This window comes from Myotis brandtii, unplaced genomic scaffold, assembly GCF_000412655.1.
Source record: "Myotis brandtii unplaced genomic scaffold, ASM41265v1 scaffold450, whole genome shotgun sequence".
Taxonomy (NCBI): Eukaryota; Metazoa; Chordata; class Mammalia; order Chiroptera; family Vespertilionidae; genus Myotis; species Myotis brandtii.
Window position 1 is genome coordinate 853,416 of NW_005367210.1, and position 9,338 is coordinate 862,753.

A 9,338-nucleotide genomic window follows, 5' to 3' on the forward strand; every position below is an offset into this window, starting at 1 on the left:
GGTCTAGTGACACTCATGGCCTCACTTTCACTTGGTTTGAACTTTGTTTATCTGGTGGCTTACAAGTGAAATAAAGGTCTTATTCCAAATCCTGTCTTTTGGTGAAGTGCCATAGACCACTGTACTACCATCCCTGGCAGTCCCCACATCCCCACCTTCTCTTCTTATCTCCTCCCAGTTTTGAGCTGGCTGTGTTTCTCTTTTTTTTTTTCTCTCTGCATTCTTTTTTTTTTATTCTTTTTAAAAAAATATAATAATTTCCCCCCGCCCTTGACAATCCCCTGCCCTCCCTTACCCCCCAGTGTCTTATGTCCATTAGTTATGCTTATATGCATGCATACAAGTCCTTCGGTTGATCTCTTACTCCCCTCCCTTCTGCCCCCCAACCCTCTCTGGCCTTCCCACTGCAGTTTGACAATCAGTTTTGTGTTTCTCATTGCATCATCTACTCAGTCATGAGCTTGTGTCAACCTCCATTATGAAGTCATGAGTCTCTTGAGACCCTGACTCCAATGTATTATGTTAAAAATGGAGACTTTATATTCCTGCTGGATACATAGTTAAAAAACGGTAGCAAGTTCCACACAACCTCACTCTTTGGAACTCAGCTTCTCTCACGGCTTCCTTTTCTACTGTCATGGTAACATTCTGTTACTGATCCATGCCTCTCTTCAGAGAAGGAGAATTACAATGTGTGGGACAATTAATGTCACCTTCTAATTTTGTCTACTTTGGTGCTGTGCCAATAAGACAGGCCCCCCCCCCACACACACACACACATTCAAATCCTCAGCTTTCTCTCATAAAACATGCTTGCTTGTGGGCCACTACCAACCATAGGAGAGATTCAGTGACAGGCAGCCAAGTCCTCAGCTTTTGTTTGTCCTTCGGATACTACAAGACACACCCAAGTCCCTCCAGCTGAGCTTGACCCTGGATCTGACCTGGAGGGTGGGTCAAAGGCAGGAATGGTGGGCAGTGATCGGTGGCAAGTCCCAGGTGACTAAGGACAGACTCTAAAATGCAAAGAGAAGCAATGATAATGAGGTTCCAATATTCCACTGGTGGCAGGGCTGGATAGGAGGTAGCAAGTGGAAGGCCCAGTCCCTGCTGAGGCTAACTGTGCAGTCTAATAGAGGAGCCTGGGTGGCCACATGAAAGGCCATGAAGCTCCATAGGAGCTGCATAAGGTAAGTGTGAGAGATGTGATGGGGGTTCAAAGGGAAGGGGGCAGGGGAGCTCCTGCTGTACTGTTAATCCTGTGGTTCAGCTGCAGTAAACAGAAATGACTTGAGCTTTTGTTTTAAAAACCAAAAAGGTTTGGGTATAGAGATTTAGCGAGGTTACATCATCATTGTCATGATCTGGGGATCAGGAAACTCCAGAGCCATGCAGCAACTGCATAGATCCGCAAGAGAAAGTGAACGCCCTTTATACTGCCATCTTGACTCCCACTCAGCTCAGTTCAAATTCAAGGCTTAATTGAATGCATCTGATAGAACCTATACCATCTCTCTAACCGTAGCTGCAAGAGAGCCCAGGAAAATGTCTTTGTTCCCTTTTCCCACCTTTCATTCAGGAAGGTGCACTGGGACAGAGGTCTGGTGTCCTGATCTGTGTCTGTCCGCACTGCCGGTCATGCTTCCCCAGCTCACCCGAACCAAAGAGTCTCCTGCGATGCTTGCTCCAAGTACACTGTACACCCTGGGCCCAAGCCAGACCGGGATCCAGATCTCAGGGAAGGGCCTTTAAATCCATGTTTATGAGTTCCTCGGGTGATTCACATTATCAGGCAAGTTTGAGAACTGAGAAGGGAGGAACAGACTTTCTACATTCTTGGTACTCAGAGCAGCAGCAGCACCTGGAAACTTGTTAGAAATGTAGACTCTCAGACTGCACCCAAGACTTATTAAATGCGAGTCTGCATTTTAACAAATTCCCAGGTGGCTCATGTGCATATTAAAGTTTAAGATGTTCTAGTGTACAAACTAGAGTGTTTTCCTTCACCTGGGTATCAGGTGCAGTCTTCTTGGTTCATGGCACAATATGATTAGTGCATGCAAGAGCCCCTCGTTTTAAGTTTTTCTACTTTACCCCCTGTATCCACTCCATTCGCTTGACCCGTGAATCAAATGTGTTTCATATGTTTTTAAATATGCATATATTCTTGTACTATAGAATACATTATATCTTCAAATAACCATAATGAGATACTATCCTCATTTTCTAGGCCAGAATAAGAGACTTTGGAAAGGTCCAATAATTTGCTCAAAACCTAGCAGGGGTCTCAGAATCAGGCAGGCATGAGTGCAACTCTCAGCCCTACCTTTGCTGGTGTGTGGCCTTATCTGCAAAGTGAGTATCGCCTCTACCTTCAGGATTGTTGTAGGGTCCGGCCAGATAATGTGTCTTATAAACAGATAGTTGGAGCTCAGTGGCTACCAGCTATTATTACTGAGGCCACGTGAGTAGGTAAGCCCGGGGGCTCATGGACAAGAGGAAGGAAACTAGCTGCCCTCCAGTGCTGGAAACAAGCATTATCTGGTACTCGGCATACTAGGCTTTTCCTAGTCATGTGTGGTATTTTAGCCACCCCTGCCATAACACTGTTGGCAGCATCGGTTGAGGTGCTGGACTTGCCCTCTAGGGGTGGTAGCATGATGGGAACCTGGGTCAGCCTGGTTCTAAAGCCAGTGCTCTTTCTGTAGAACCGGTGCACCCTATGCAGGTGAAGAGCATGGCTCCCTGGGCAAAACCTATTTCTGAAGCTGGAAAACGAAGTCAGGGCTTGTGTAAGACAGGAACATGACTCCAGAATGGTCTCAGACTCCTAACTCAGTCCTCTCCTGTTTGTAAGGTGTATCTCACATTCGGAGCACTTCCACATACAGCCATGGTGCCCAGGGCACCCAGGTTAGGGGCATCTGCAACCACCCAACAGAGGAGCATTAAACAGAAGAAACAGGCCCACAAAATCCCTCCATTATGGTGAGCTCCTGAGCGCCTTCACGAGACCCCAGAAAAGGGCTTGGGCTCTGTGCAGGGCTCTGTCACCAAATAACACTCACCTCTGCCTCCTGAGTTTAGTAGGATAGGAGCTACTCTCCCCATTGAACAGATGAAAAAGCGGGCCCAGAGCAGTTAAGTGACCTTGCAGACCACAGAATTTCTAGCTCCAAGGTTTTCCCACTAAAAACTGCCCCAGACAGGTTGGTCCCCAAGTGACTAAAATTTAAGTCCTCTTCCCTTCCACCTCCCTCTTTCCCCTCAGTCTGAGCATTATGAGGAAGGAGCCATACACGTTCAGCACCTTGGTCAGCGCCCACCTTCCTCGCAGCTGCCAGAGGCAGCCTTTAGGCCAGGTTAGGTCAGAGTCTACTACCTAATCCAGGATGGCCCACCCCTGGGACAGATAGGCATCCCTAAAAGAAGAGGACTGGGCCCTAACGGGTTTGGCTCAGTGGATAGAGCGTCAGCCTGCGGACTGAAAGGTCCCAGGTTCAATTCCAGTCAAGGGCATGTGCCTTGGTTGCCCCCAGCGGGGGGTGTGCAGGAGGCAGCTGATTGATGTTTCTCTCTCATCGAAGTTTCTAACTCTCTATCCCTCTCCCTTCCTCTCTGTAAAATGTCAATAAAATATATTTTTTAAAAAAAAGAAGGTGACCTGGCTGTAGGTGTCCTGCCTCCAGGAAAGAGCCCTGTCCTTCCCCTCTTCCAGATTAGAACCACAGGAGCACAGTTTCATCCTGTAGACTGCTTGGTGCCCAGGGCATAAATTCAAGCGAGAAGCCTATAAGAAGAGAGGGATATGCAAGGACCCTGAGCCATGATGACCTTAGGCAAGTCCTTTAGCTTTTCCCATCTGTAAAATGGGGATAAAGGTGGGCCTGACTGTTGCCAAGATCCTGTCCATCTATGAGATTCCATGGTTTTAAGTGGGCTGGCTACCTGACCAAGTTCAGTACTCCCCCACCTGCCCTCTCCCCCACAGAACTTTCCAGTTCACATTTAAACCATGGGCCTGAGAGAGGCAGCCCACAGCCCATATCTGTCCAAAACATGCTCTGACTGGCCTGCATGTTATTAAACTTGGTAAGATGCACAATGGCATATTGTTAAATTTGAGACTTGACTGCTATTTACCAGCTCTCACCTTGTGGCCTTGGGTAAGTCACTTAATCCACCTGTTCCTCAGCTGCCTCATCTGTAAAATGGAAGTAAGATAGCATTCACTCTCCAAGGTGGTTTTGAGGCTTAAATAAGCTAGTAGATGTAAAGACTTGAAAGTGTGCCTGGCACAGAGAGGACACTATTTCATGTAAAAATTTGATGATCTAATGTGTAATGCATGACTGGTTCACTGAAATATAGTGACATGAAGTCTTTTTATTCTACCAACCTCTGTCAATTCCCCCTTTCTCATCTCAGCAGTGAGCGTCCAACCAATAACTGGTCAATTTGATTTTCAAACTCAGTCCAATTTAAAACTTTCCTACTCACAGCCAGTTCTAGGATGTCTCCTCTGGCCTCTTAAATCCTTGCCCCACTGTGGTGGGGTGGGAAGGATGAAGGGAGAAAGATAAATGGTCTCTTCACTGGCCATGATGTTGGGGATTGTGGGGAGGTGCTCTTGTTCCAATTCACACTGCTTTTGGTGTGTGGAGGGGCTTGTTTGATTGGTTGGTGGGTTTTTGTGTTGTTTTTTTATGTTGGGGTCTCCAGTAGGCAACATGAATAATTTGGGGAATGGTTAGAGCTTCATCTTAGACTCTCAGAGAGGAGTCGGGGTATTTAGGGTCTCTGTCCAGTCCACCAGAGGCCCACAGTCCATCTACTTCTTGAGGAAGTATGCTGGGCTGCATAGCCACCTGTACCACCCCACAGCTCCAGCCTCCCTTCACTGCCCTTCATCAACACTTGGAGCCCAGGAGTGCCAGCGTCCTTCACCTCCCTCCAAGGCCTCAGAACACTGGGAGGGGATGCAGGACTTCCCTCTTCCTCCCTAACTGTCAATACCACCATCCCTTTAGGCTAGCATGGCTGTTCCCATGGGCCTCCCACATCAGAAATTCTGCAGGTAGAAACAGACCTCATCTCCTCGTTCACAATCACCCGTATGCTCCAGAAGACGCCTTTCAAGCCCTCAAGAACACCTTCCTTATATTTTTCATCTGTTTGGTGCTATACCTCCAAAACCAGCACAGAGCTGACACAGATCTTTGTTGGAAGAATGGATTCTCTTGGGTGAGCAGTACTCAAGTGGTCTGCAGGCCATGCAGTTCAGCGGCCTCCAGCTGGGAGGCAGAGGCGACTCCACTTCCTGAGAGAACTCCCATCTCTGTGAGTGATTCAGTAAGCCCCGGGCAGGGGGCGGGGATGCCTGGGCCCAGCAGGTAACATCTCATTGGACACTCCCTTGTCCTCAGATTTGACCTGTCACAATTCTCCAGCAGTAGGATAATCCCTTTCTCCATCCTTTTACCTACACAAAGGTCCAGATGTCCAGCTGCTTTTTAAAAAATCATGAACCCTGGCAACCCTAAACCCACCCATCATAGTGCAACAGCCAGCCAGCGCTGACACAGGCGCCCCTCATCCTGCCACTGCTGCCCACAGCCACCTGCTTCATTCCTGAATGGCACCTAAGGCATTTGCACTTGGGCCCCTGCTTTCATTTTTTACGGGGGAGGCTGGAGACACTCAGGATGAGAGTCAGATGCTGTCGGTGAGTCAGCAATAATACTTCACCTGTGGGTATTTAATTTAACCCCTAGGAGTGGCTTCAGTAAAAGGAGATGTGGACACAGAGAGAGGAATCAAAAAGAGAAGGGTAGGGAGAGATTGGAGGAAGAGAACTGGGAGAGAGAGAGAGGGATGGCCTTTCCTGAATGCCCTTGACCCTACCTCAGTATTGGCCCAGATGCCCCACCACCCTACTCCCCTGGCCAGCTTTCCTCATTAACCTTCCCCCCGGTCCAGGAGAGCAGCAGCTGCCACCTCCGCCTTGGCAGCTCCGATGCTGAGAAGGGACAGGCTGCCGAGATGGAGTCCTGGGTTTTGAGGTCAGCCCTTCAATACATTTGGCTTCCAAAGATTCTTCCTGCCACACACATCTGCAAGCAACCATAATGGTTGACTGAGCCTCAGCACATACCAGGCCCTGTGCTAGGTGCTGTATCAGCATGAACGTGAGTCCTCATAACAACCCTATGAGTTGAGGACTGGTCGCCCCCATTCTACAGATGATGAAATGCAAACTCCCATGATGATGCCCCTGCCTTACCGCATGCCTCATCTCTACACTCCAGCACAGAACCTGCAGGCCTCCCTCCCAGCTTGCTTCTCCCCAGTACACACCGGGCTGTTTTATGCCCCTCAGCCTCTGTTTATGCTGTTCCTCTGCCTGGAATACCTTTCCTGCCCCCCACATCCAATACTGCCTCACTGTTTTAAGATTCCTATTAGATATCATCCCTTCCACAAAAGCCTTTTCTGACCCCAACTCAATCAGACAATCCTGTACTTCCTCTGTACCTACCAACACACACACACACACACACACACAGCCTCCTGGGCACTGTCCTGTTTCCCTAGATGGTCTGTGACCAACTCAAGGGCAGGTGCCACTTGCCCCACAGTGCCTTGCCCAGGGAAGAATGCAGATTAGGTGTGAATGAATGGACAGGTGAACAGGAATAGCTAACATTAATAAGGGGTTATGAGGTGCCAGGCACTGTGCTAAGTGCTTTGCAGGTATCAACTCATTTACTGCTCACCCCATCTTATGAGTAAGGCACTGTTATTAGCACCCCCATTTCACAGATGAGAAAACAGAGGCTCAAGTGCGTTAAGCAGCCACCAAGCATCCAGGGAATCAGATTCCAGAGCCAGGGCCTTTGTACTTTTATGTGATGGATGATCCCCAGTGGAGCCCCTCCATAAGGGGCCCTGTTCCCAGTCACTCAGAAAGCTCAGAAGTGCCTCGCCTCCTAGGAGGAGGGAGGCAATAATCTTGCCATCAAGCTACCCTGGGCCCTCCCATCTGCTCATTAACAACCCGGCCCAAGAAGAAGAATGAGTGAGGAAGAGGGTGTTCAGACCAAAGACAAGAAGATACAGCATGTCCAGGGGTGCTACTCTCTCTAGCCAGGCTCTGGCCACTGGGGCACTGGATTTTCTCAAAGGAGGGGAGTTGGAAGCTTGGGGAGCCTCTTGACTAAATCCTGCCTGACTCCACTACTCTATCCCTGAAGATACCCAACATTGACCAGTAAATGCTAACATACCTCCAATGACAAGGAGCTCCCTACCACTCCAACCCAGGCAGGTCTCAGCAAGCTTCTCCTCCCCGTAGCTGAAGTTTACCTCCTCGTGGACATCCAGGGAAGCCCATTCTCTCCCAGGGAAACCAGCAGACTCAGCTGGAGGCATCTCCTTGACTTCGTCAGTACCACCGACACCCCATTCCCTCCCAAACAGAACCTATAGACAGAAACCCTCCTGTGGCCTCTCAGTGACGCCTCCCTTCCTCCCCCTCCTCGTGCCCCTCCAAAGCTCTCCAGACACAGGGTAACGTGTCCGTAGCTTTGAAGAGCCCTCTGCTTGGTCCCCCGTTTCCCTCAGTCCCTGGAGAAGGCAGAGTGGGGAGGTTCCCAATTTTATTCGGAGGTAGAATGATTTGCCCAAAGGGCTACAGGGAAGGGATGACCTGCAGGACCTTGCTCACCTGGTTCCCTGCCCAGAACCACACCGAATTCCAGGTAGAAAATGCTCCCTGGACATCTCTCTGCTTCCACCCATCAGGGAGCAGGAAGGACACAGAGAGCAGCTTAGCATGGGGGGGGGGGGGGGGGGGGTGCTGTGGGTTAGCATCCTGGGAGCTGCAAGGCCTGTGGCTTCCGGAGAAAGAGAAAACGTTATCAATAACCCAGAGGCTGCCTGGCTGGGAGCTGCTTCAGGAGCATGTGTCCTTGGCTTCTGAGCTAGGTCACACCAGAGAAGCTGTGTGTGCACGAGTGTGTGTGTGTTCATGCACAAGGTGTGTGCATGTGAGTGCGTATACACGCACCGGCATGTGCTCCTGCAGGTGTGCATGTATGTGTATGTGTAGGTGCATACATGGAAGAAAGAGGACATTTTAAAAAGAATTCTCATAATTTGATTAACAAAATAAACTGATGAATGGAGTGGATCCAGAGATTTGGAAACATGGAACAGAGTGTGGAATCTCGGAGGGAAGGCGGGGGTGGGGCGGGGAGATTGATGGGTAGGAGATGATCAACCAAAGACCTTGTATGCATATATGCATAACCCATGGACATAGACTATAGGGTGGTGAAGGCCTGGGGTGGAGGGTGAGACGGGCTGAAAGGGGTCAGTGGGGGGAAAGGGGGGACATATGTAATACTTTCAACAATAAAGTTTTTTTTAAAGAAACTTAAAAATAAATAAATAAATAAATAAATAAATAAATAAATAAAATCCCTAAGAAGGTGATGCTTATTGCCAAGGAAGGGAGCAGTAATGGTGGGCTCTCCGGCAGCAGCATTTTCAGCTGAGAGACGCAGAGGATGCCTGAGATGGGCAGATGCGATGGTGGATATTGGAGCTCCAAAGGTCCAGGCCTGGGCACTCCCTTGAGTGAGGAGAATCAGGCTGGTGGATCTCAGGCTCCTAAACACCTGGCAAATGTCCCCACGATGAGCTGGAACCTGGCTGTCTCCTGACAAGGCTGGGGAGAGGGGTCTTCTGCCATCAGGGAGACCCTCACCTCTCCCATATAAAGTGGGAGACAAGGAGGCGAGCCTGGCTTTCCTGGAATAAGCCAGAGGCAAGGGATGGGGAAATAAGGTCAGGGAGGCCCAGGGGCCATATTGCTTGGTGTTTTATAGGCCACTAGAGGCCTAGTGCATGAAATTCATGCATGATTGTGGTCTCTAGGCCTGGCCGGTGATCGAAGCGGGAGCGTCTGGCGTGGAAGGGCAGGTACCAGGTGATCTCTGGGCCCTTGGCAACACCTTGGTCCCTGACCCCTGTACAAGCCCCTCTGCCTGAGTCACGGTGCCCGAGTTCCCACACGAAGCTGCGATGAGCGTGGCCAGACTCTGCGGGCCGGGGCGCAGCGTGGGCCTCTGGGCCACCCAGTAGCACCACACAGAAGCTGGATGGACAGAGCGCTCTCTCCCAGCCAACCTCGCAGACCAGCTCCTGCACTAACCCATGGGGAACCCGACTGACCGGCCCCTACGGTCCAGGCCGCTGTGGCAGGTCCCAGTGGCTATGGCCCAGCTCACCCAGAAGAGGCCACGGTGGGGGGAGTGGGGGTGCAGGGGCGGGCT